Consider the following 25,775-nt stretch of genomic DNA (forward strand, 5'->3'; position numbering starts at 1 on the left):
GTACAACTGCCATGTGTCACAGGTTTCGCGTTTTCCGTTGCTGCCACGTCAGCTGTCACAAACTGGTGACGTGGCTGCCCAGTATACACACACACACACACACCTTCTCCTTGGCATGGACAATCCCAGGAAAAGGCTGATGTGGCAGTTTTTGGTGGAATGCTGACGTGGCGTAGAATGCTGACGTGGCATGGCTGTACAGCAACCCCCGCGCTTTGCGGAAACAGTGTACAAACGTCCAGCTTTTGATCTACGCAAGAGACAGAGCTTTTAATTTTTAAAGCCTTGCTTTATTTCACTAAGCCTTGTGAGAGGAATTGCTTGCTTTTAATGGGCAGCTTTTGGAACAGCTTTTGGGGCTCTGCTTTTGGCATCCCTTGTAATCTCTTTATAAGTGTTGTTGGGCTCTCACTTCTCGGAGCATCTAGACGCAAAGTCTGAGAGTGAGTCCCAACCACTCATTGTACTTTGTGCAACAGATTAATACAAAAAGAAATACCGAAAGGGGCGCCAGTCTTTGGGGCCAATATCTCTAGGCACGGAACTCCGCCGGGCCAATGTCGAATCAATTGTGAATTGTGAACTGTCTTGAAGTGAATTCCTGTCGTGTCACGGTAGAATCTTGACTTGGAGTGTCCAAGTCTGTTACAGTGGTATCAGAGCACGGCAGATTTCTCTCCTACCGGGAAATCCGATCCTTTTTACGCTGCACGTATGGCTTCAGACAGAGATCAATCGACTTTCTCTGCATCCGAAGATGCGGAAAGAGATCATGACGAAGATTCACACGAGGAGTACGGCCCGCCTCGGCCTACTCAGGCGGAGATCGAAGAGATGGAGCGTCGACGATTGATCAACGATGCAACAAAGATGATGCTAAATTTTGCGAAGGACCCGAAATTTGCAAATTAGACAAGTCAAGAACAAATCAGTATCATATTATCGGGAATTCTAGTTCCTGAAGCCCACAGTATCCCTGAAAATCAAAAGAGACATCAGTGACTTTAGTATCAAAAATCGGAGAAATCTGTTGACAAAGGAGTGGAGCGACTCCCCTCTTGTGCATACCCGCTGCACCAAATTCCGCCCAAGCTGAGTTCGGGGTTCGATTGGAATAGACTATGCTAAACCAAATGCTTCAAGGTAAAGGTTCACAATCTGAGGAGTATCTGCCAGGTCCTCCTCCTCCATCCACTTCGCATCCAATGCAGGATACTTCTGGAATTTAACCAAGAACCGCCTTATCATTTTACCTTTTACCTTTCTATCTTTATGTGCCAATATCTAATCTGGAACGAGTATCTCCTCGTTTTCCTCCACTTCGGGTTGCTCAACTGGCTCCCCATCATCGGGCACATCACCATTAAAAGGCTTCAGGAGACTCACATGAAAAGCATTGTGAATCCTCCAAGTATCAAGCAGCTTCAGTCTAAAGGAGACATCATTTATCTTTTCGGAAATCTGGAAAGGTCCATAGTATCTCATGCTAAGCTTTGGAAAAAGCCGCTCCTTTCCCTTTTTCTTTCGCAGGTGTGCCTTCTCAAAACATAAGAGCACCCAATCATTCTCCTTTAATTTCAAATCGCGACGATGTCGATCTGCTGCCTTTTTGTGTCTTTCTTGAGATTACTCTAAAGCCTTCCGAACCAAGTCCAAGTCCCTCGTGAACTAGTCTGCTTCAAAGAAAAATCTTATCTTTCGTGCTAAGGAAGGGTGGGACCTTCGTAGCAAATTCAATAATCTCAAACGGCACCTTCCCTATCAAAGAGTTGATCGTGTTATTGTAGGCATATTCCACCAAAGGTAAAAACTTTTCCCGTCTTTTGATCCGAAATGTAAGACTTCAACAAATCCAGTACGACTGAATTTGCAATCTCAAATTGCTCATCTGTCTGCGGATGGAAAGATGACCAGAACTGCAACCGCGTGCCAATTTTCTCCCAAATAGCCTTCCAAAACAAACTCGTGAATCTGGGGTCCCTATCGGAGACAATCGTCTTGGGCATGCCATGTAATCTAAAAATCTAGGCCACAAACAGTCTCGCTAAGTGATCCGGCTTGACTGTTTTCTTCACTGGAACGAAGTGAGCTTGCTTGCTAAATCTGTTGATGACAGTCCAAATGCCGTCATGCCCACTCTATGTTCTCGGGAGATCAAAAATGAAATCCATTGCAATACTTTCCTAGGGGCAGGTGGGTATGGGTAAAGGCCGTAACAATCCCTGTGCTTTATGCCTGTCAAACTTGCCCATCTGGCATACCAAGCAACTGCATACAAAATCGTCCATGTCCTTCTTGAGTCTCGGCCAAAAGAAGTATCTCTCCACACCTTTCAAGGTGGTAGCAATGCCGCGGTGACCCGTAAATGGTGGACAGTGGCATTCGGTTAAAACCTTTTTCCCTGAACTGCTGTGTAACGCACAACATCATTTTCTTCATCAAGTAGCCATCCCGAATGGAATATCCTGCTATTTTCTCCCCATTCCGTATCCGAGTGAAAATATTTGGAAAATCTGTATCTGTAACATATTGATCGACCATATCCTTGAAGCTCCTATGATGTATCGCGGAAATAGCCAGAACCAACGGCTTCCGGGACAAGCATCTGCAACCAAATTCTTTTGTCCCTGCACATGGACAATCTAGAAGTGAAACTATGACAAGATGTTCACCCACCGCATCTGCTTTTCCGATAGCTACTTCTGTGACAAGAAGTAGCGTAAACTCTAGTGATCTGTGAAGACAGTAAAATCGGCTCCGAGTAGGTAATGTCGCCACTGAGTAAGAGCATGGATAACCGCCAAAAGCTCTTTCTCATATATCTGTGCTGTCAATTCTGGCCTTGAAAACAATCGGCTTTCGTAGGCAATGACATGGGCTTCTTGCATGCAGACCGCACCCAAACTACATCCACAAGCATCACAATATACTTCAAATGACTTCTGCAAATCTGGCAAAGTCAAAACTGGTCCTGTAGTCAATTTCTCTTTCAATGTCTGAAAGGCAGTCACCTGTGTGGGTCCCCACGAGAAAGGGACTCCTTTCTGTGTCAACAAATGCAAAGGGGAAGCAACCTCTGCAAACTTTCTAATGAACCGCCACTAGTAAGAACATAAGCCCAAGAAGCTTGTAACTTCATGGACATTCTTCGAATCGGGCCAATCACGGATAGTCTCTATCTTGGTGGGGTCCATCTCCACTCTTGCTGCTGAGACGATGTGTCCCAAAAAAGTGTATCTCTGGGCTCAACTCACACGGTAAGATGGCCGGTTTGGTGGTGTGCTTCCAGGTATCATATCAATGGTATGATCCTTAGGACGAGTTGGTGGCAACTCGCCTGGCAGGCCCTTTAAAAAGCAATCGGCATGAGTGTGGAGAAAATCTTGGCATTCTTTATCAAGGCCAAAACATATTCGACCTTCAATCATCAATCAGTTCTTTCCAGAAAATCGAGTAAAGAAACTGAATTTCATCAAGTACAATCTCTGTGCCCTTCATTTGTCAAATTCGCTTTCTCGGCCCGATAGTCATCCACGGCGTTGTTCTTGTGGTACCAAGGGATTTCGAGCAGAACGTCACAACCTCCCAAGGGAATTACGTAGAAATCCTCGTGCCCTAAACACCCTGTCATTGCAAATCGAGCCGCCAATTCAAGTGAAAAGAAGTTGGTCTTGGCTCCTCCATCAAAGAAAAATGAGGGCTTCCAAATCTTTCACTTTGCCCTAAATGCGGCAAAGTTTTGTACTTTCCTTCACGCAATGTGGTACAAGTTCTGATTTCATCTGCCTTTTCTGCCACGTTCCTCAACTGCTTTTGAACTCTCTAACCGTTCTTCATCTTGTTCTTTCCGTGTCTTTTTAGGGCACTTCGCGGAGATGTGCCCAGTTTCCCCGCATCCAAAACAGTTCCCCTCTTTGATGTAGTTGACCCTCTCTCAAAGAGTGAGCTAGGTCGTGCATCCTTATCTTTCTGATCTTGGGGGCTCTTCTTCTTTCTATTTTCATTTTTAGAAGTCTGTTCGGTTTTTTGCATCATGATCTCATCTGTGGGGTAAGTCAAACTACCTGAATGTATGGCAAAGCCCCGTTTCGCATGACTCATCAGTTCTTGAATAGAATCTGACTTTTGTTCTAAGCAGTGATCTCAGATCTCCGTAGAAAGTCCGCTCAACCTGTTCTTTAAACGAGATCTTCTTAAATGAAGAAGCGGGTAGAAAAGAGCTCCAAAATATCTCGCAATATGCGTCCAAAGTATCTTTCTTGGTCATCCGGAGATGATTCCAAGCAGTTTGTATGTCGCGTTCGTACTCCCGAGTCAACCAAGAAGAAATAAAAAGCCTTTTAAATTTCAGCCATTTAACTGGCGCTTTCTTGTTCAACAGAAGAGCGGACCACCATGTTCGAGCATTTCCCTTGAAGTAAGAGGTAGCCCTCCGAATCTTGGAGTGCTATGAGTAATGCCCTCTAGAGAAAGCTATATCAAACGGCTGTATGAAGGCCAAAGCCCTCGAAGCATCTCGGAATCCAAAAGAAGTGTCAAATTTAATTGACTATCCACCTTCTTTAAATTCTCAAGCTTTCTTTCTTTTATCCTCTAGAAAGTCATAATGGTTGGCTTTATAGAAATTCTTCTTCTTTGCATAAAATCTGTGATCATCGGAGTCCGAATTATCTGAGACGAGTCCTCTATAGAACTGTCAGAAACTGGGCGAAACTTAGGCTTCTTTGCCTTTTCCTTGCCCTTTCCGAAGCTTTGCTTTTTGCTTCGCTTTTTGCTTCGCTTTTTCCCTTTCCTGTCTTCTTCGCTCGAGTCAGAAGAGCTAGAAGAATTGTCATAAGAAGAAGAAGAAGAATTGGATACTCCTTCAAATCGCACATGCTCCTTTTGCTTTTTGTCATGGATTTTGGCTTTGTTGTTTGGGTCAAAAAAGCTGGGTAATTCGTGTATCAACCACCTCTTCCAATTCTTGCTCTATAAACATCCTCGGAGTAGGAGGTTTCTTGAGTGCCGGTTTGAGGGGCGGTTCTGTGGCCTTCCGCCCCACTGAGAACGCACTTCGTCGAAGGATGTCTGAGTCAAAAATTTTGCAAATTTCAGATCCTTCGCAAGGTTGATCATCATCTTTGTCGCATCGTCAACCAATTGTCAACGCTCCATCTCTTCAATCTCCGCCTGAGTAGGCCGAGGCGGGCCGTACTCCTCGTGAGAATCTTCTTCGTGATCTCTTCCCGCATCCCCAAATGCAGAGGAAGTCGACTGATCTCTGTTGAATCCATAAGTGTCGCGAGAAAAGGATCGGATTTCCCGATAGAAGAGAAATCGGCCACGCTCTGGTACCACTGTAACAAACTTGGACACTCCAAGTCAAGATTCTACCGCGACACAACAGAGATTCACTTCAAAACAATTCACGGTTCACAATTGATTCGACATGGCCCGATGGAGTTCCGTGCCTAGAGATATTGTCCCCAAAGACTGGCGCCCCTTTCGGTATTTCTTTTTGTATTAATCTGTGCTCAAAGTTCAAGGGAGTGGGAGGGGTCTCACTCTCAGACTCTGCGTCCAGATGCTCTCAGTTGTGAGGGCCCTGGCCACTTATTTTTAAGTTACAAGGGATGCCCAAAAGCACAGCCCCAAAAGCTTGTAAATGAAAAGCCTTCAAAATTAAAGCACTTGACTCAAAAGCTGCCAAAAATAAGCCACGCAATTTCAGCCCTGCGTAGAAACTGCTTTTTCAGGAATTCCGTACAGCATCCCGCTTTTTGCGCCACATTTCACGGGCCTGTCGTACAGCTGCCACGTGTCACAGGTTCCGCGTTTTCCGCTGCTGCCACGTCAGCCTGTCTTTGGATTTTCCGGGACTGCTTGCCAGGGAGTGTGTGTATCTGCTACCACATCACCCATTTGTGACAGATTCAATTTCGGTCATCTTCAGCTTTCTCGCCAATAATTTTTCAAGCTTCCTCTCAAGCATTAAAGTGCCCCAATTGGAGTTGTGCTCTTCAAGTTACGACTAGTTCTCTGCGGATCATGGCTATGGCAGCCTAATGGCAAATTGTGTGCAGACACATTGGGAGGCCATATATCTATGAATCGTGGAATTGATGTTGAAGTTGTGGGTTTGTGATTCTCAATGGTGAAAGGGGAGGCCCTTGTCTTCATATGCATTGGTCGACGTGTGCTATAAATCTATGCTTTGACAAGGTTTTGCTCCTATGTGCTATGGTCCTTTGGTTGGGCTTGTGCTTGTAAATTCCCAAGGGAGCATAGGCCTTTTGGTTGGGGTTTACTAGGGTTTGGTATACTTTTTGGTGTTGAGGTTGAAGTTTTAACGCTCTTGGGTTGTAAAGCTATAGAGGTGTCCCACTTTTTCTTTTGCCCAACAGTGTTTTGGTGCCCGCCACCGAGGAGTTGCTTCAAGTGACCTTCAATTGACAGACAGTTTCCAAGTTTCTGTGGTCATGTAGGTGAGGATGCTGATGCATTAGTTTGCGTGTTTGATTGCCAATAAGGAAGATCCAATGCTTATCCTGAGGATTTTGTTCTTTTGCTTGAAAGAGGATGCAAGGACATGGTATAATGACTACGAATCTTGGTTGAAATCATCTCAACCTTTCCATGTGATGACTTATCATAAAGTCATGAAGGTTTTTCTTGAGAAGTTCAAGAAGGTAGAGGACCCAACAGATGTATGGCACTCCATTGAAGGGCTTGTACAGGGTGATGATCGGGGTGTAGATACCTTTGTAAAGCAATTCAATGATTTGTGGAGGAGATGGTGTGTTTCTTTGGGCAGCGATGCTCCTCCTCTTATGCTCAAGAAGTGTATGTTTATACAAAGCTTAAAGGCTGATTTGAGATTGAAGATTGAGCTTAAAAGGCCACTTACATTTGAGGATGGAGTAAGGATCGCAAAGCACAAGGAATGGAAGCTAGAGAGATTGAGAGAGCTTGGATTGCATGGTGATATGGAGCCAAAGGTTTCTCTATGCATTGATGTGGATACAAAGACAGACTCTAATGTAATATTTGTAACTTGATGGTCCTCTTGGGAAAGAGGAGAAAGCATAAAATGAGGAGAAAGACGCTAAGATGAATGTACACATCATGCCATCCTTGTTGTTTATGCCACTTAATGGTGCTTCACATGCCAAAGATGATGTCTCTATCAATGCAAAAGTGAATGAGGAGGAAGAGGATGCAAATAGTGAAGTTTTGAAGAATGAGCATAATGCAAATCAAGTTGTAGATGCCATTGTTGATATGTCCAATGTGCATATAATGAAAGATGAGCATGTATGTGATGCGAAAGTGGATGTTGAGTATCCCTCTCCGTTATGTGGAGTCATTGAGAATGATTTACAAGTCAATGAGGATACTTATATGGAAAAGTGAAGGATGTGAATGAAGTGCTCTCTCAAATGCATGTTATTGTTGAGTCTTTTCCAATAAATGATGATGCTATTGAGCATGTTGTGGACCTTGCTAATGAGGAGATTTTCCATGAGCACTCTCATGCTTGCATCTATGATGATGTATACAGCCATGCCTTGACCAAGAGGAGAATTTGGAGGTTTTTGAGGATGTGGAAAGCCATAAAAATTTAATATGGATGCCTAATGATGAGATGGTTGATGCTTCCTTGCTTGATCCTTATGCTGAGGATAGGAAGCTATGTGTAGAAGATGTCTTACCTATCAAGCATGGTATGGATGTTTAGGGAAGAGTGGAGATAATGAGATGGATATGCAAATGACTGAGTTGCAAATTGAAGACTTTTTGGATGAGATATTAAAGGCTTCCTTGCCTGCTATAGTAATAAAAGGGTCTCTCTATGTGGTATCTGTTGAGAGTACTTTATGCTTAACGAGGATTTGGATTCTATATATGGTTTATGCTTTGATAATAGAAGTTGGAGAATTGATATGGTTGGTGTATTTTCATGCATTTTGTGCTTATGTTGTATCGCCTTTTGATCCGGGTGGACAACATGTTTATGCTACTGTTGAGCATAAATGCTCTAGCAGACTGGGGGTTTGGCAAACTATGTTGCGCGCATTTTGAGAACCTCGTTTTTGGTTTTAAAAAATGTACTTATGGGCTTGAGAAAGACTTTCATTAGAGTGTTTGGACATGCTCTTTTGGGCTTTTATGATTTCTTTAGCAAGCACATGTCATGCAAGGCAAGTCGCTAGTGTAGCGCCAGCTGTCGAGTTACTATAAGTGCCCGTAAGTGAGTTTTTTGAAATGATACTTGTATGTAACTAAAACTCATGCGAAAATTTAAAGAAGTTCAACCAAACTCTAGAAATTTGTAGGTTTTAGCTCGTTGTGCCTCATTGATGGTTTCTGATGTAGTTTTTTGCCTCGCCTCGCCTGCTCTACGTGTAGTCGTGTCGGGAAAGCTCTCTGTTCGCGTCAATTTTGCGTGTAGCGGCGTGTAGATTCAATTTCGGTCATCTTCAAGTTTCTCGCCATTAATTTTTGAAGCTCTCTCTCAAAGCTTTAAAGTGCCCCAATTGGAGTTGTGCTCTTCAAGTTACGACTAGTTCTCTGCAGAATTATCGCCATGGCAGCCTCGTAGCAAATTGTGTGCAGACAGATTGGGAGGCCATGTATCTATGAATTGTGGAATTGATGTTGAAGTTGTGGGTTTGTGATTCTCAATGGTGAAAGGGGAGGCCTTTGTCTTCATATGCATTGGTGGGCGTGTGCTATAAATCCGTGCTTTGACAGGGTTTTGCTCCTATGTGCTATGGTCCTTTGGGTGGGCATGTGCTTGTAAATTCCCAAGGGAGCATAGGCCTTTTGGCTGGGGTTTACTAAGAGTTGGTTTGTTATACTTTTTCGTGTTGAGGTTGAAGTTTTAACGCTCTTGGGCAGTAAAGCTATAGAGTTATGTCCCACTTCTCCTTTTGCCCAACAACGTCTACAAGGCAACTTTCAAGACTACTTTTGGGATTTTCGGAAAGTTTTACATCAGAAGTGCAGATGGACCCGGTCAAAATTGAGACTCTCCGCGATTGGCCTGACTTGAAGAATGTTCATCAAGTTAGAAGCTTTTTCGGCTTGTGTTCTTACTTCCGGAGGCTCATTCAAATGTTTGCATAGATAGCTTCGCCTCTGCACTTATTGACTCAAAAAGGAGTCCCTGTCTCGTAGGGACCGACAGAGGTGACTGCTTTTCAGACGCTTAAGGAAAATTTGGCTACTGGACCAGTGTTTGCTTTGCCAAACTTGCATAAGCCATTCGAAGTTTATTGTGATGCTTGTGGTCATAGTTTGGGAGCGGTCTTGATGCAAGAAGGCCATGTGATTGCTTATGAAAGTAGAATGTTTGCAAGGCCAGAATTGGTCGCACAGATTTATGAGCAAGAGCTATTGGCAGTGATCCATGCTCTTACATAGTGGCGACATTTTTTACTCGGAGCCGATTTCACAGTCTTTACTTATCATCAGAGTCTACGCTACTTCTTGTCACAGAAGCAGCTTTCGGAAAAGCAGACGCGGTAGGCTAACATCTTCACTTCTAGATTGTCCATGTTCAAGGACAAAAAAAATTTAGTGGCAGGTGCATTGTCTCGGAAGCCCCTCCTCTTGGCTATTTCCGCGATTCATCATAGAAGCTTCGAGGATATGGTTGACCAGTACGCCACCGATCCGTACTTTACCGATGTTTTTACTTGGATACAAAATAGGGAGATGGTGCCTGGGTATTCCATACAAGATGGCTACTTGATGAGGAAAACAATGTTGTGTGTTACATAGCCTTAGAGGGAAAAGGTTTTGACAAAGTGCCACTGTCCACCATTTACGGGTCATTGCGACATCGACACCACTTTGAAGGCGGTGGAGCGTTATTTCTTTTGGCCGAGACTCAAGAAGGATGTGGACGACTTTGTTTGCAGTTGTTTAGTATGTCACAAGGTCAAGTTTGACAGGCATAGGGCACAAGGATTACTACAGTCTTTTGCCCATTCCCACCCGCCCCTGGGAAAGCATTGCGATGGATTTCTTTGATCTCCCCAAGACTCAAAGTGGGCATGATGCCATTTAGACGGACACCGACAGATTTACTAAACAGGTCCACTTCGTTCCAGGAAAGAAGAAAGTTAAGCCCGATCATTTGGCAAAACTGTTTGTTTCTTAGATTTTTCAAATATATGGCATGCCTGAGTCCATTGCTTTGGACAAAGATCCCCAGTCTACTACGTTGTTTTGCAGGGCAATCTAAGAGAACATTGGCACGCAGTTGCGGTTCTCGTCCTCGTTCCACCCGAAGACAGATGGGCAATTTGAGATAGCAATTTGTAACGTGACACATCCCAACCCTATGTGTCCGTGGACAAGCTACACCACAGCAGGGTTCAGTCAGTTCAGTCAAGTCTAGATTAGCAGTGATCTGGCACTTTTGTGAGTCTATTCGTAGACCGTGCATGCCCAGTCACTTAGCATAGATGCATATACTTCGGTTGCACACAGCATGATCATCCGAATTCCCATCAGAATCCATTAGCATCAGTTAGGGGAATTTTCCAGTGCATTTAGCCTATTTTCCTATTTATTGGGATTTTCACTTATTATTTTTAAGTGACTTTCCTACAAAAGTAGGTAGGGCAATTTTGCTAAGTGAATATATAAGCAAACCCAAGTTAGCACTTTCTGGCAGAAGAGGCAGCAGGAGCACCTTGCTCAACAGGCAACTTCTCAGCAAGACCAACCCCAGCGACTACTCTGGCGTTTTCTCCACAGAAGACCTAGCGTTTTTGCATCAGATCAGCCTTGGTGATTTGTGCACAGCAGATCAGCCCCGGCGTCATCACGACACAGCAGATCAGCCTAGCGTTTTTGCATTTGCAGAACCCCGGCGACAGAAGGACCAATTTCAGCCCCTGGCGTTTTTGGATTTCAGCAGCAAATTAAGATCGGCATTATTCACCTAAAGTGTAGCAGATTCAGCCCGTAAAGACCATCAGTTTTCAACCATAAGAAACCTCATTTTTCAGCCAAGAAAACGCAGCCAAAACAGTCATTTTCAAACAACCGAAACAGTCCCGAAATTCAGCGATTGGAAGATCTCAGATTTCAGCCATCAAGTCGTCGTCGTCATCGGCATAGTCCCATTGCATTTGCACTGTACACCTTTGTGCAATCAAAGTTAGACCACTCTCGCCGACGAGAGTGGGGCCTTCGAAGGAGGGTTTTACAACCTCTCGGGTGTCGTATCTCTTCTCTCTCCTTCTCTCAGTCTCATTATAACCGGCCTATACAACGTAGAGGGCGGTACTATTTCAATTATCTGTTAACTTTACACAGAGCACTGAGAAGGGAAGAGAACACAGTTGCGTCCAGCGACTAGAATGTCACTGCGCACACGAGACCGACACTCTGTAGGCCCCAAAGACTGGCGCCCCTTTCGGTATTTCTTTAATTTAGAGAGAGGGAATTACAAAAAGAGAGTCCTTGGAAGATAACACCTGTATCCAGCTAGTACGCTCCAGATTCAGCAGAATTTCGACAACATAACGGTACCGAAATTAATCCGAATCAATTTCCAAGCTCAAGACTCTATCCCACTGAAGTTATCCCTCAGTCGGGAGCACAAAACAGTAAATTCCAGGTCGCTGTAATTTCTGGTTCAGTCCTGTTTTTGACCTGATTTGGGCACACGACGGTCCCTACACTGTTCCCTGCACCTTGGGCTTGGTGCCCCTTGATTCTGGAAGCATCCCGGGCACAAAACAGTCTCAAAACAGAGTAAAAACAGCAAGCAAACAGTGCTGAATTTACTGCGCAATCGAGAGGTTATCACCCTCTCGTGGACCTGCTTTGGTGCAGCAGCTAGCTACACCGGTTCCTGTGCAAAGAGGCTCTTGCCTCGGCATGAAAGCATATTTCCCCAGAGCTGTACATAGGTCAAATGAGAAGCCCACTAGTGGGGCATAACATACTTTACATAGGGGAGAAAGAGAGCAGTATGTAGCGTGCGGGGCATCACTCCCGTCACCATACTGTGCATAGAGGGCAAGGTAAGCATTCCATAGCTTCTGTACCTGCTACAATCCACCTAAGGCTGAAAATGGCGTCCCCTTTGTTGATATGCAGCTCGTTTTTGCCTCCCAGAGTGGCAGAATCGCTCATAGGCTGACACGTCGCCCAGTTTCCGAGTTTGGGCTTTCCCTGCTAAAAATATCTCAACTGGTGCGTCAGTTGACTTGGCAGCAGAGCAATAAAATGTTCCCCTTGTCATTCTAGAGCTAATGACGCGAACACATTTTCCAATCAAAAATAGCAGTTCCCTAAATTTTAGGAGATGCTTCCATGGCGTCCCTATCGGTCTCCTGACCATCATTGAAGACTACCATTTGACCAACATCTACAATGTGGGTTAATTTACTGGCCCCTTTCAACTTATAAAGTTGCAGTGACTTGACGAGTGGCCCAATTTCAAGTTTGGCGCACACGAGCTTCCATACTCATCAGAATTCAGTGCTAAATGGCCCGGGCAGTCCCTGTCTGACCGACCTAGATCCTCGATGTGAGAAACCCATTTGGCTGCAGCCGTTTCACACTGGCCATGCAATGTCAACTTGCACCTTTTCAAGGGTTCCGAGACAAACAAGTAAAAATAAAATAAATATATCTAATACTTATTTACGGAAGGCAACAGGAAAAATACACCTCCTGGTGACACACCCCACCCTTGAAATACTGCAAGCGACCTCACTTGCATGCCAATAATACATGCGGATATCTCCTGATATCACATATATTCTATGATGGGAATCCAAGATATACATGCTTCCGGAAATGTAGCGTTGGACGATTAAACAATCCCACCAACCTGGCTACGACACATATATCAAGCATAGAAGTCTTCTAGTGTACTCTTGAGCACAAACTTCTCTAGCTAAATTCTGTATGGAAAGAGTAGATACAATTGCTTAACTACTCTCTTGAGCATCATGAACCATGCTCTTGCCTTGCTCCAAAAAGGCTGCATCAAGTCACTGTGGGTTCCATCTGAAAGGCTTCAAGATACAATTGCAATAGATGAGGTGAATCAACCAATTCAGAGTCTTCCATCCATTTGGCATCTAACGATGGATAGTTTTTGAACTTCACCAAATAGCGTCTTGCAACTTTTCCTCTAACCTTTCTTTCTTTATGTGCCAATATCTGTTCAGGAACAAGGATTTCATCCAATTCTTCCACTTCGGGTTGTTCCTCATCAAGTATATTCTCTGGCATATCACCAACAAAGGGCCTTAGAAGGCTGACATGAAAAGCATTATGTATTTTCCAGCCTTCTGGTAGCTTTAACCTGTCACCAGCGTGTGACTACTATCTATCCTTTTTGTTGATTTCTTTCTTATTATCTATTTACTTTCACTTTTTGGAAACACCCCTCGGGAAATCTAACTGCCCTGCATTGCATAGCTAGTGTGGAACTGTCCAGAGGGAGTCCAGGCCTGAGGGCAAGAGAGCACTAAGGTTGGACAAGGACTATGGTTAGCCAAGTGGGGTCATTGACTAGCCAAAGTGGAATCCTTTGCTACAGAGGCTACATTTCAGTTTTGGATGTGGCCACAGTGTACAAAGAGGGTCGGATGACCTAGAAAGATACAATGGCAGCATCTCCTAAAATTTAGGGAACTGCTATTTTGGGACCTGAAAATGTCTTCGCGTCATTACGTGCAGTTTGACATGGGGATCATTTTGTTACTCTGTGGCCAAGTCAACAGAGGCTGCAGGTGAGATATTTTTAGACCCGAGGGTCTAAAGCGGGAAAATGCACAAATGAGTGACACTTGGCACTCTGAGGCCAGTTTACTACTTATAGAGAAGGCAAAAACGTGATTTATAGCTGGGAGGTTCATTTTGCAAGTCTCTGTCACAGGTTAAGAGCTATGGAGTGCTTGCTTTCCCTCTTATGCACAGTGCGGTGCCAGGAGTGATGCCCTGCACGCTACGCACTGCCCTCTCTCTCCCCTTTGGCAGTATGTTATGCCCCTCTAGTGGGCTCTTCATTTGACCAATGTACAGTTGTGTGGGTTCATGCGCGATTGCCGAGGCAAGAGCCTCTTGCACAGGTACTGGATTAGCTAGCGGCTAATCCCCCCGCAGGTACAGGTGAATTCGGAGAGGTTTCACGCCAGAAATCTCGTCCGATTCAAAGGGCAAGTAGCCCTACAGGTGCGGGAGCTCGAGGACTTGCTAGGGATGCGACCGGCACGCAGAACGGAGCCCGAAACAGTGAATTACAGCCTGCTGTGTATTTTTGCAGGTTTAGGGTTTTGGCCCTAAACGGACCCTAATACCCCCAGGAGGTTCGGGGACGCAAGGGGACCGCTGTACAGGTGATCTGGCGCATTTTCAGGGCTGAAAACAGAGAATTCAGCGTGCTGCAGATTCTCGCCAGGTTTTGCAAAGTGCCCGTATGCGTCGGGAAAGTCAGTCAATGCGTGGGAATACTGACCGTGAAGGGTTCTAGTACAGTTATGCTGCCGAAATCGGGCTGGAACAGAGGAAATTCAGCCGAGTTTGTGCGGGGCAGCTTGTAGGAACCACAGCGTTTATTCCCTCTTTTGAACAATAAAGAAATACCGAAAGGGGCGCCTAAGTTAGGGGCCAATATGGTGTCTGTCTACTCATACAGGTGCAATCTAGCAGCCTGTATCCCTCTCCCCTTTGTTGTGTCTTGAAAGTACAGGTAAAATAGACGACTAATAATGGGTGAAAGCTAAATCAAGGTTTAAAGTAAAGTCTACCGCCCTTTTTGGACCTGTAAGCTACATCGCTGATCTTTTCTGAAATCTGAAAAGGACCATAATATCGCATACTGAGCTTAGGAAACAAGCGTTCCTTGCCTTTCCTTTTTCTTAACGTGGCCTTTTCAAAGCGCAAAAGTACCCAATCACCAAGTGAAAATACAAGTTCACGACGGTGACGATTAGCAGCTTTCTTTTGCTTAGCCTGAGTCTTCTCAAGAGCAATCTTTATCTTCCTGTATGTTTCATCCATATCTTACACATACTTGTCTGCCTCAAATATCTTGTCCTTAGTCTGCAAAATGGGCGGGACTTTCTTTCCTCCTTCCACTATCTCAAATGGTGCCTTACCTGTTGACGTATGCACAGTGTTATTGTAAGCATATTCAACCAATGGGAGATGGTGTTCCCAAGTTGCCTTGTGCTCTGAGACATAACATTTGAGCAGGTCCAAGACAGTAGAATTTGCCTCTTCTGACTGTCCATCAGTTTGCGGATGAAACGAGGAAGAGAACTTGAGCGTAGTGCCCATGTTCTCAAACAATGCCTTCCAGAAAAGACTCGTCATACGTGGATCCCTGTCACTGACAATTGACTGAGGTATCCCATGATATTTAAAGATATTGCTCATGAATATCTTGACCATGTGTTCTGGCTTTATCTTCTTCCTAACAGGAATGAAATGGGCCTGCTTACTGAACCTACAAATGATAGTCCAAATCCCATCATTTCCTGTTTGCGTCCATTGCTATACTTTCCCATGGCCTATCAGGGATCGGCAATGGCTGCAACAATCCCGGTTGCTTACCCACGAAGTTTCTATGTGGTCTAAAAATTCTGTCCATCATTCTATTAAATGTGGCAGGAGCATTTGTGAGACCAAATGGCATGACAAGAAACTCATAGAGACCAAATGTTGTTCTGAATGCAGTCTTATGGACATCTTCTGGTCTAATGCGTATCTGATGATACCCGCTCTTTAGGTCTATTCTTGTAAACAATGACGCTCCCTCAAGCCGATCAAGAATGTCATCTATCCTCGGTATGGGGAACCTGTTCTTGATGGTATTCTTATTCAAGGCGCGATAGTCAATGCACATGCGCCATGAACCATCCTTCTTCTGCACTAAGAGTACAGGCGAACAAAAAGGGGATGAACTGGGCTGAATCAGCCCCTTCTCTAAAAGCTCGTTGACCTGACCCATAATCTCTTTCTGCTGGGCTGCACTAACCCTGTATGGTGGTCTATTCGGTGGACTACAAGATCTATAGTATGATCCTCAGGTCTCTCAGGAGGTAACTCCCCTGGCAAAGAGTCCGAAAAACAATCACTGAAACCACTCAAAAAAGTTGACCTGTCTTTATCTAAGGTAGACAAGTTAGATACAACTTGAGGTACTTCTTTTGCAAAGATCAAGTACGCAGAAAGATGATTCTTTATTACAGATGAAATAGCAGAAGCAGAAACAATTGGAACAGACTCGCCTTTAAGCTTTACATCAAGGACATGAGTCTTTCCTCTATGTACAAGGGTAATCTTTTTGTTGTAAGTATCCACCATAGCATGCAACCTGTAACACCATGGGATACCCAATAACACATCACAGCCCTCAAGCGGCATAATATGAAATTCTTCCGCATCCACATAGCTCTGAATGTGCAGACGAAGCTTTCCCAGAATGGGAGTAACAGGCTCTGAATGTCCTGGGCATGCCAAACCTGCTTCGCCTGTCATACCCATCTCCTCTGCACGAATGCCCAACTTTGATGCCAATTCTGGTGATATGAAATTTGCACGGGCTCCTGGATCAAAGAAAACCAGCACTGTCTGGTCTCTAACTTTGCCCCAAGCTCTGCACAGCTCCGTGGCATCTGTGTTTGGCTGATCTCCAACCAAATCTGGAACAAGTCCTGCACTCGGCTTTGGCTTCTTCCCTTTATTGTATGACTTGTCATCCTTATCCTGTGACTTCTTCTGTGGGCACTCATTTGCAAAGTGTCCTTCCTGTTCACAAATGTAGCATTTCTTGGCCTCCCTAAGAGCTTTCCTTTCTTGGAAAGTTTTGCCAGAAAAATGCCTTTTTTGTCCTTGTCCTCGTTCCGAAGAAGATTTAGACTAATTCTTGGACGTATCAGCTTCTTCAGTGGAGGGCTTCTTTGTAGGAGACTCAGAAGGCTTTGCTGCAACATTGCCCTTGGCTGAAAACTGTTTGCCCTGGGCCCCTTTCTTGTGGCTATTAAATCCATCGGAATCTCCCTTCGACAGATTGCTGGCCACTCTTGCATTCTCTATCAATTGAAACATATTCATGACAGTAGTCTTTGTGCAGTAGTCCCTGATTTTCTTGGGCAATCCGCAACAGTACTTCTCAATTTGTTCTGACAAAGGTACAAACCTGTAAGAGGTGACTGGCAACAGTGCGGCCCATAACCGTTTATTGTACTCTTCCAGATTCGCACACTGTTTAGCATTCAACTCGTGCCATTCCGTCATCACGTCCACTTCAAAAGTGTTTGTCAACCATGCAGGCGCAAAAAGTTGTTTGAATTGGATCCACGTTGTTGGGGCTTGACCTTGGTTCAACAATGCGGTCCACCATTGAAGCGCATTCCCTTTCAAGAAAGTGGCAGCCTTGCGTATCTTTGAAGATTCCGTGAAGTTGCCTCCAGCATAAGTTGCATCGAACTGCTGTATGAAGGTCAAGGCCTTTAATTGGTCCTCAGTTCCTCTGAAAGTTTCAAACTTCACTCCCTGCCCACCTTCCTTGTAATCCTTAGGCTGACTCAAAGGAGCCACATTATCATAAACAGGTGCCTGTAACAGTGGTGCTCCATGAGTGTTCATTCCAGCACTCGCATCAACTGTTTTCCCTGTCATATCTGCATTTTGTACGTATGGCTGCAAAAAACCAGCCATACCAAATTGTGTTCTAGGCACTCGAAACTGGCCATAGGCACCCTGAAAACCTGGTTGGACACCCATGTTCGCGTACATAGGGTTACCCATGCCTGTTTGCATTGTCCCGAACACATTTCCTGGCATATAACTTGTGGAAGGTCCAGCCATAGCTTGAAACGCTGAACCACCTCCAAAATAACCTGTATTAGGTAATGGAAGGGTCTGACGCATAGCCTGTTCATTGCTCCCTTGACCATTCACAAACGGTTCCTGTCCAGCTAAAGCAAGTTGCTTTGGATCATTGGACACCGCTAGTTGCTCAACCACATGAGCTTTCCCTCGAGCATCATGAGTCCTCTGCGCATTGGAAATCTCCTTTTCCTGCAACGGCTCAGTCATGCCCTGTGTAGGAGGCTGAAAACCCTGTGTCGGAGCCTGTAAGAATTCTTGCATCCTTGGGTTGTTAGCCAACTGCTGAAACATGTCCATGCAACAACGCAGTTGAGTTCTAAACAACCTGTCCTCTTCTTGAAGAGTTGAAGGAATTTTCTCTGTGCCACGTGAGGAAGATCCCTCTTCAGGTACTTGGTCTCTCTTCTCTGCCATATCGACAAGCTCTGTGTTGCTTTCACCCACAACAATCCACGCTGCACTTTTTGAAGAAAAAGTGACTATCCTGTAACAAACTTGGATACTCCAAGTCAAGAATCAACCGCGACAGCACCAAATAACCACTTCAAAACAATTCACAGATCACAATAGATTTGCACTGGCCCGGCGGAGTTCCGTGCCTAGAGATATTGGCCCCAAAGACTGGCGCCCCTTTCGGTATTTCTTTTTGTATTAATCAATCATCAAAGTACAAGAGAGCGGTTAGGGTTTCACTCTCAGACTCTGCGTCCAGATGCTCTCAGAAGTGAGGCCCTCACCACTAATTTAAAGGTTACAAGGGATGCCCAAAAGCAGAGCCCCAAAAGCTTTCAAAATCAAAAGCATCAGTTCTCTCTCTCTCTTAGAGAGTCTTTTCTCTTTTTTTTTTTAATAAAAAAAAAGCAAAAGCAAAATTCGCGTCGCTCATCATTTTCCAAATTTTTTTTTTAAAAATAATAATCCGCCTCCGCGATTTCCGGAATTTAGGGTTTTTGGCAAAAATTAGGGTTTGCAGGAATTTTAGGGTTTCTGGCAGAAATTAGGGTTTTTGCTGTCCGCCACGTCGTCACTTTGTGACATACCCCCCCTCTTGAAAGCATTGTAATCGACCGCGATTACGCCTGCAAAACCGACAAAAGCCATAAACCGTCTTAGCAGACACTGACTGTTAGTACCTACGTACTAGGAACACACATCTAGCACATGTACAAAATCGACAGTCACATCACACGACATCACAGGACATCACCAGACATCACAGGACATCACATGACATTCAACATTCATTCGGATCTTAGACCATGATTTATCGGCAATGTAGCTAGCAATCACATCTAGGTCCAATCGGGACCTCATCGATGTCCGATTGACTAACCCCTATTGCAACCATGTCTATTCGAGATCAATCAGACCAAAATGCTGCAGTCATTTCGGCTATCAGTTCCTGCACTCACAAGAAGTCAAGAACAAATCAGTATCATAATCAGGAATTCCATTTCATAAAGTCATCCAGCAGAATACTGTCAGCTCTCAGTATCCCTGAAGCTCAAAGAGACATGAGTGACTTTAGTATCAAAATCGAGGCATCTGTTGACAAAGGAGTGGAGCGACTCCCCTCTTGTGCATCCCACTGCACCAGATCTTCGGCCAAGCTGAGTTTCTGGGTTCCGTTTGGAGTAGACTATGCTAAACCAAAACATCGAGGTAAAGTTTCACAATCCGAGGAGTATCTGCTAGGTCCTCCTCCTCCATCCACTCCGCATCAAATGCAGGAAAGTTCTTGAACTTAACCAAGAACCGCCTTCGGACTTTACCTTTGTTCGTATCATTATGTGCCAAAATCTGTTCAGGAACAAGGATCTCCTCGTTTTCTTCCACTTCGGGTTGCTCATCAGGCTCCCCATCATCAGGCACATCACCCTTAACAGGGTTCAAGAGACTCACATGCAATGCATTATGAATCCTCCAAGTATCTGGCAGGTCCAATCGGAAGGAGACATCATTTATCTTGTCAGTAATCTGGAAAGGTCCGTAGTATCACATACTAAGCTTTGGAAAAAGCCTCTCCTTTCCCTTTTTTTTTTCTTAGGCGTGCCTTCTCAAAAGTAAGAGCACCCAATCATCCTCCTTCAGTTTCCAGTCGCGACGATGGCGATCCGCTGCCTTTTTCTGTCGTTCTTGAGACTTCTGCAAAGTCTCGCGAACCTTGGCAAAAGCCGTATCCAGATCTCGCGTATATTTATCCGCTTCAAAGATCTTATCTTTCGTGCTCAGGAAGGGTGGAACCTTCGCAGCACCTTCAACAATCTCAAATGGCGCCTTACCCGTCGACGAGTGTATCGTGTTATTGTAGGCAAATTCCACCAGAGGTAAATATCTTTCCCATTGAGTCTTCTGATCTGAGATATAAGACTTCAATAAATCTAGAACCACTGAATTGGCAATCTCGGATTGCCCATCAGTCTGCGGGTGGAACGATGACGAGAACTGTAACCGCGTGCCAATGTTCTCCCAAATTGCCTTCCAAAACAAACTCATAAATCTAGGGTCTCTGTCGGAGACAATCGTCTTAGGCGTGCCATGTAATCGGAAAATCATCGTGATCATTCTGTGTTCTCGGGAGATCAAAAATGAAATCCATCGCTATACTTTCCCAGGGGCGGGTGGGTATGGGTAAAGGCTGTAACAATCCCTGTGCTTTATGCCTATTAAACTTAACCTTCTGGCATACCAAGCAACTGCGCACAAACTCTTCCACATCTTTCTTGAGTCTCGGCCAAAAGAAATATCTCTCTACCCCTTTCATGGTGGTAGCAATGCCGCGGTGACCCGTAAAAGGTGGACAATGGCATTCAGTCATAACCTTTTCCCTCAACGGCTGTGTAACGCACAACATAGTCTTTTTCATCAAGTAGCCTTCCCGAAGGGAGTATCCAGCTACTATCTCCCCCTCCCGTATCCGTGTGAAAATATCTGCAAAATCTGTATCTGTGGCATACTGATCGACCATATCCTCGAAGCTCCTATGATGTATCGCGGAAATAGCCAGAACCAACGGTTTCCGAGACAAAGCATCTGCCACCACATTCTTCTGTCCCTGCACATGGACAATCTGGAAGTGGAACTGTGACAAGATGTTCGCCCACCGCATCTGTTTTTCCGAAAGCTGCTTCTGTGACAAGAAGTAGCGCAAACTCTGATGGTTTGTGAAGACAGTAAAATCCGCTCCGAGTAGGTAATGCCGCCACTGAGTAAGAGCATGGATAACCGCCAAAAGCTCTTTCTCATAGATCTGTGCTGTCATCTCCGGCCTAGAGAACAAACGGCTCTCGTAAGCTATGACATGGCCTTCTTGCATCAAGACCGCACCCAGACTACGACCACAAGCATAACAATATACTTCAAATGACTTCTGCAAGTCCGGCAAAGTCAAATCTGGTCCCGTAGTCAATTTCTCTTTCAATGTCCGAAAGGCAGTCACCTCTGTGGGTCCCCACGAAAAAGGTACTCCTTTCTGTGTCAAGGTATGCAAAGGGGAAGCAACCTCTGCAAACTTTCGTATGAACCGCCTGTAGTACGAACACAATCCCAAGAAGCTTCTAACTTCATGGACATTCCTCAAATCGGGCCAATCACGGATAGTCTCTATCTTGGCCGGGTCCATTTGCACTCCTGTTGTGTTGCTGACACAATGTGTCCCAAAAAGTGTATCCATGGTAGGAAAAAATTCACTTTTCTTTGCATTAATCACTAGCGTGTGATCTCGTAATGCCTAAAAGACTTGAAGCAGATGATCTCTGTGTTCTGCCTCATTCTTCGAGAAAACAATGATGTCGTCAAAGAAAGTGCCAACAAATAGCCTGTACTCTCGAAAAATCCTGTCCATCATCCGGTTAAATGTCGCAGGAGCATTGGTTAAGCCAAAAGGCATCACCAAAAACTCAAATAACCCAAAAGTCGTCCGAAAAGCTGTCTTGTAGACATCTCCTGGCGCTATCCCGATCTGATGATATCCACTCTTCAAGTCAATCCTGCTAAAGCACGAGGATCCCTGTAACCTGTCGAGTATATCATCGATCCTAGGAATCGGAAATCTGTCCTTGATGGTGATTTCGTTGAGAGTGCTATAATCGATGCACATTCTCCAAGATCTGTCTTTCTTCAAAATCAACAACACTGGAGAGCAATACGGTGAAGTACTAAGCTGGACAAGACCCTTTTCCAAGAGGTCTTTCACTGAGTTCATAATCTTTTCATTCTGTACTCGGCTCACACAATAAGGTGGCCGATTCGGTGGTGTGCTTCCAGATATCAGATCAATGGTATGATCTTCAGGCCCTCTCAAAAGCAATCGGCATGAGCGTGGAGAAAAAAATCTTGGCGTTCTTTTCTTCAGGTCAAAACATATTCAACTTTTATCCATGGTTCAGTTCTCCCAAAAGAATGAGTAAGAAAACTGAAGTTCATCAAGTACAATCTCTAAGCCCTTCATTTATCAAAGTCGCTTTCTCGGCCCGGTAGTCAACCACGGCGTAGTTCTTGTGGTACCAAGGGATCCCGAGTAGAACGTCACTCACGTGCCCTGAACACCCCTGTCATTGCAAACGAAGTTTGCCAATGCTCGGTGTAATGGCAACATCCCATCCGGGTGCCAGTCGAACTACCTCCGCCTGTGGCGTCAGTCTGTCGGGCGTAGTTCTAAAACGAGCCGCCAATTCCAAGTGAAAAGAAGTTGGCCTTGGCTCCTTCAAAAGAGCTTCCTGATCCTTCGCTTTGCCCCGAAAGCGGCAAAGTTTGTACTTTCATTCATTTGATTCGGTGCAAGTCCCACGCCATGTGGTACCAGTTCTGCTTTTCTATCTGCCTTTTCTGCCACATTCCTCAGCTGCTCTCGAACTCTCAGACCTGTCGTCGTCTTTATCATTCTGTTCTTTCTGTGCCTTATCAGGGCACTTTGCGGAAATATGTCCATGTTCCCCGCATCCAAAGCACTTCCCCTCTCTGATGAAGCGAGCTCTCTCCTCAGGAGTAAGCTTGGGTCGTGCATCCTTTTTTTTTTCTCTGGGTTGCTCTTTTTCATTCTACTTTCATTCCCAGAAGTCTGTTCGGCTCGTTGTGTCATGGTATCATCTGTGGGGTAGGTCAGACTGCCAGAGTGAATGGCAAAGCCCCGCTTCGCATGACTCATCAACTCCTGAATAGAAGCTGACTTCTGTTCCAAGCAGTGATCTCGGATCTCTGTAGGTAGACCCAAGGTAAACCGCTCAATCTGTTCTCTGAATGAAGAGGCGGGTAGAAAAGAGCTCCAGAATCTTTCACAATAAGAATTCACTGTATCGCTCTTGGTCATCCGGAGATGGTTCCAAGCAGCTCGTATATCTCGCTCAAACTCTTGAGTCAACCAAGAATTTCAGCCATGTAACTGGCACAGTCTTGCTTAATAGAAGCGTGGACCACCAAGTACGAGCATTCCCCTTAAAGTAAGAGGCAGCTCTCCGAATCTTGGAGTGCTCTGAATAGCGTCCTCCCGCGAAAGCGATGTCAAACTGCTGTATAAAAGACAAAGCCTTCGAAGCATCTGAGTATCCTGAAAAGTATCAAACTTGATCGAGTGGCCACCTTCCTTAAACTCTCGGACTTTCTTGCTGTTATCTTCGAGAAAGTCATACTGGTTGGCTTTGTAAAAATTCCTCTTGTTCGCATAAAAGTTTCCGTTGTCAGAGTCTGAACTGTCCGTAGACGAGTCCTCTGTAGAAGTGTCACTCACTGGGCGAGATTTAGCCTTCTTTGCCTTTTGCTTGCCCTTTCCAAAGCGTTGCTTCTTGCTTCGCTTTTTACCTTGTCTGTCTTCTTCGCTTGAATCCGAGGAGCTAGAAGAACTGTCAGAAGAAGAAGAAGAAGAACTGGGTACTCCTTCAAATCGAACACGCTTCTTCCGTTTCTTTGCTTTGTCGAATGTCGACTGACGACCCAAATATCCCGGGAAGTCAGTACCTTTGTTCTGCTTTTTGCCGTGCTTTTTGCCTTTCTTTTGCACGTCGAAAAGCTGAGCAATCCGTGTATCAACCACGTTCTCCAGTTCCTGCTCCGTATATTTTCTTGGAGGCAGAAGGTTTCTTGAGAGCGGGTTTCGGGAGTGGTGTTGTGGTTCTCTGCCACTCCATCTGTACCTCTTCCAAAGAGGTCTGGTTCATATATTTTGCCATCTTCGGGTCCTTGGCAAAATTGAGCATCATCATTGTTGCCTCGCTGATCAACTGGCGACGCTCTATCTCTCGCCGCTCCGCCTAAGTAGGCCAAGGCGAGCCATACTCTCTGCCTGAATCTTCGTTGTGATCCCAGCCCGCATCTCCAGATGCAGAGGGAGTCGACTGATCATTGCCTGAAGCCATAGGTGCCGCGGAAAAAAATTTCGGGGATCGGATTTCCCGTAGAAGAGAAATCGGCCGTGCTCTGATACCACTGTAACAAACTTGGATACTCCAAGTCAAGAATCAACCGCGACAGCACCAAATAACCACTTCAAAACAATTCACAGATCACAATAGATTTGCACTGGCCCGGCGGAGTTCCGTGCCTAGAGATATTGGCCCCAAAGACTGGCGCCCCTTTCGGTATTTCTTTTTGTATTAATCAATCATCAAAGTACAAGAGAGCGGTTAGGGTTTCACTCTCAGACTCTGCGTCCAGATGCTCTCAGAAGTGAGGCCCTCACCACTAATTTAAAGGTTACAAGGGATGCCCAAAAGCAGAGCCCCAAAAGCTTTTAAAATCAAAAGCATCAGTTCTCTCTCTCTCTTAGAGAGTCTTTTCTCTTTTTTTTTTTAATAAAAAAAAAGCAAAAGCAAAATTCGCGTCGCTCATCATTTTCCAATTTTTTTTTTTTTTTATAAGAATCCGCCTTCGCGATTTCCGGAATTTAGGGTTTTTGGCAAAAATTAGGGTTTGCAGGAATTTTAGGGTTTCTGGCAGAAATTAGGGTTTTTGCTGTCCGCCACGTCGTCACTTTGTGACATACCCCCCTCTTGAAAGCATTGTAATCGACCGCGATTACGCCTGCAAAACCGACAAAAGCCATAAACCGTCTTAGCAGACACTGACTGTTAGTACCTACGTACTAGGAACACACATCTAGCACATGTACAAAATCGACAGTCACATCACACGACATCACAGGACATCACCAGACATCACAGGACATCACATGACATTCAACATTCATTCGGATCTTAGACCATGATTTATCGGCAATGTAGCTAGCAATCACATCTAGGTCCAATCGGGACCTCATCGATGTCCGATTGACTAACCCCTATTGCAACCATGTCTATTCGAGATCAATCAGACCAAAATGCTGCAGTCATTTCGGCTATCAGTTCCTGCACTCACAAGAAGTCAAGAACAAATCAGTATCATAATCAGGAATTCCATTTCATAAAGTCATCCAGCAGAATACTGTCAGCTCTCAGTATCCCTGAAGCTCAAAGAGACATGAGTGACTTTAGTATCAAAATCGAGGCATCTGTTGACAAAGGAGTGGAGCGACTCCCCTCTTGTGCATCCCACTGCACCAGATCTTTGGCCAAGCTGAGTTTCTGGGTTCCGTTTGGAGTAGACTATGCTAAACCAAAACATCGAGGTAAAGTTTCACAATCCGAGGAGTATCTGCTAGGTCCTCCTCCTCCATCCACTTCGCATCAAATGCAGGAAAGTTCTTGAACTTAACCAAGAACCGCCTTCGGACTTTACCTTTGTTCGTATCATTATGTGCCAAAATCTGTTCAGGAACAAGGATCTCCTCGTTTTCTTCCACTTCGGGTTGCTCATCAGGCTCCCCATCATCAGGCACATCACCCTTAACAGGGTTCAAGAGACTCACATGCAATGCATTATGAATCCTCCAAGTATCTGGCAGGTCCAATCGGAAGGAGACATCATTTATCTTGTCAGTAATC

The 25,775-nt window shown here is 44.9% G+C and overlaps 1 protein-coding gene across 1 annotated transcript in view; it reads left to right on the forward strand.

Moving 5' to 3' along the window:
* Positions 1-25,775, forward strand: part of LOC147449375 (pentatricopeptide repeat-containing protein At2g03880, mitochondrial-like) — an 89,595-nt gene that overhangs the window by 27,690 nt on the left and 36,130 nt on the right. The window lies entirely within an intron of this gene.

This window comes from Adiantum capillus-veneris, chromosome 10, assembly GCF_014529385.1.
Source record: "Adiantum capillus-veneris isolate H3 chromosome 10, ASM1452938v2, whole genome shotgun sequence".
Lineage (NCBI taxonomy): Eukaryota > Viridiplantae > Streptophyta > Polypodiopsida > Polypodiales > Pteridaceae > Adiantum > Adiantum capillus-veneris.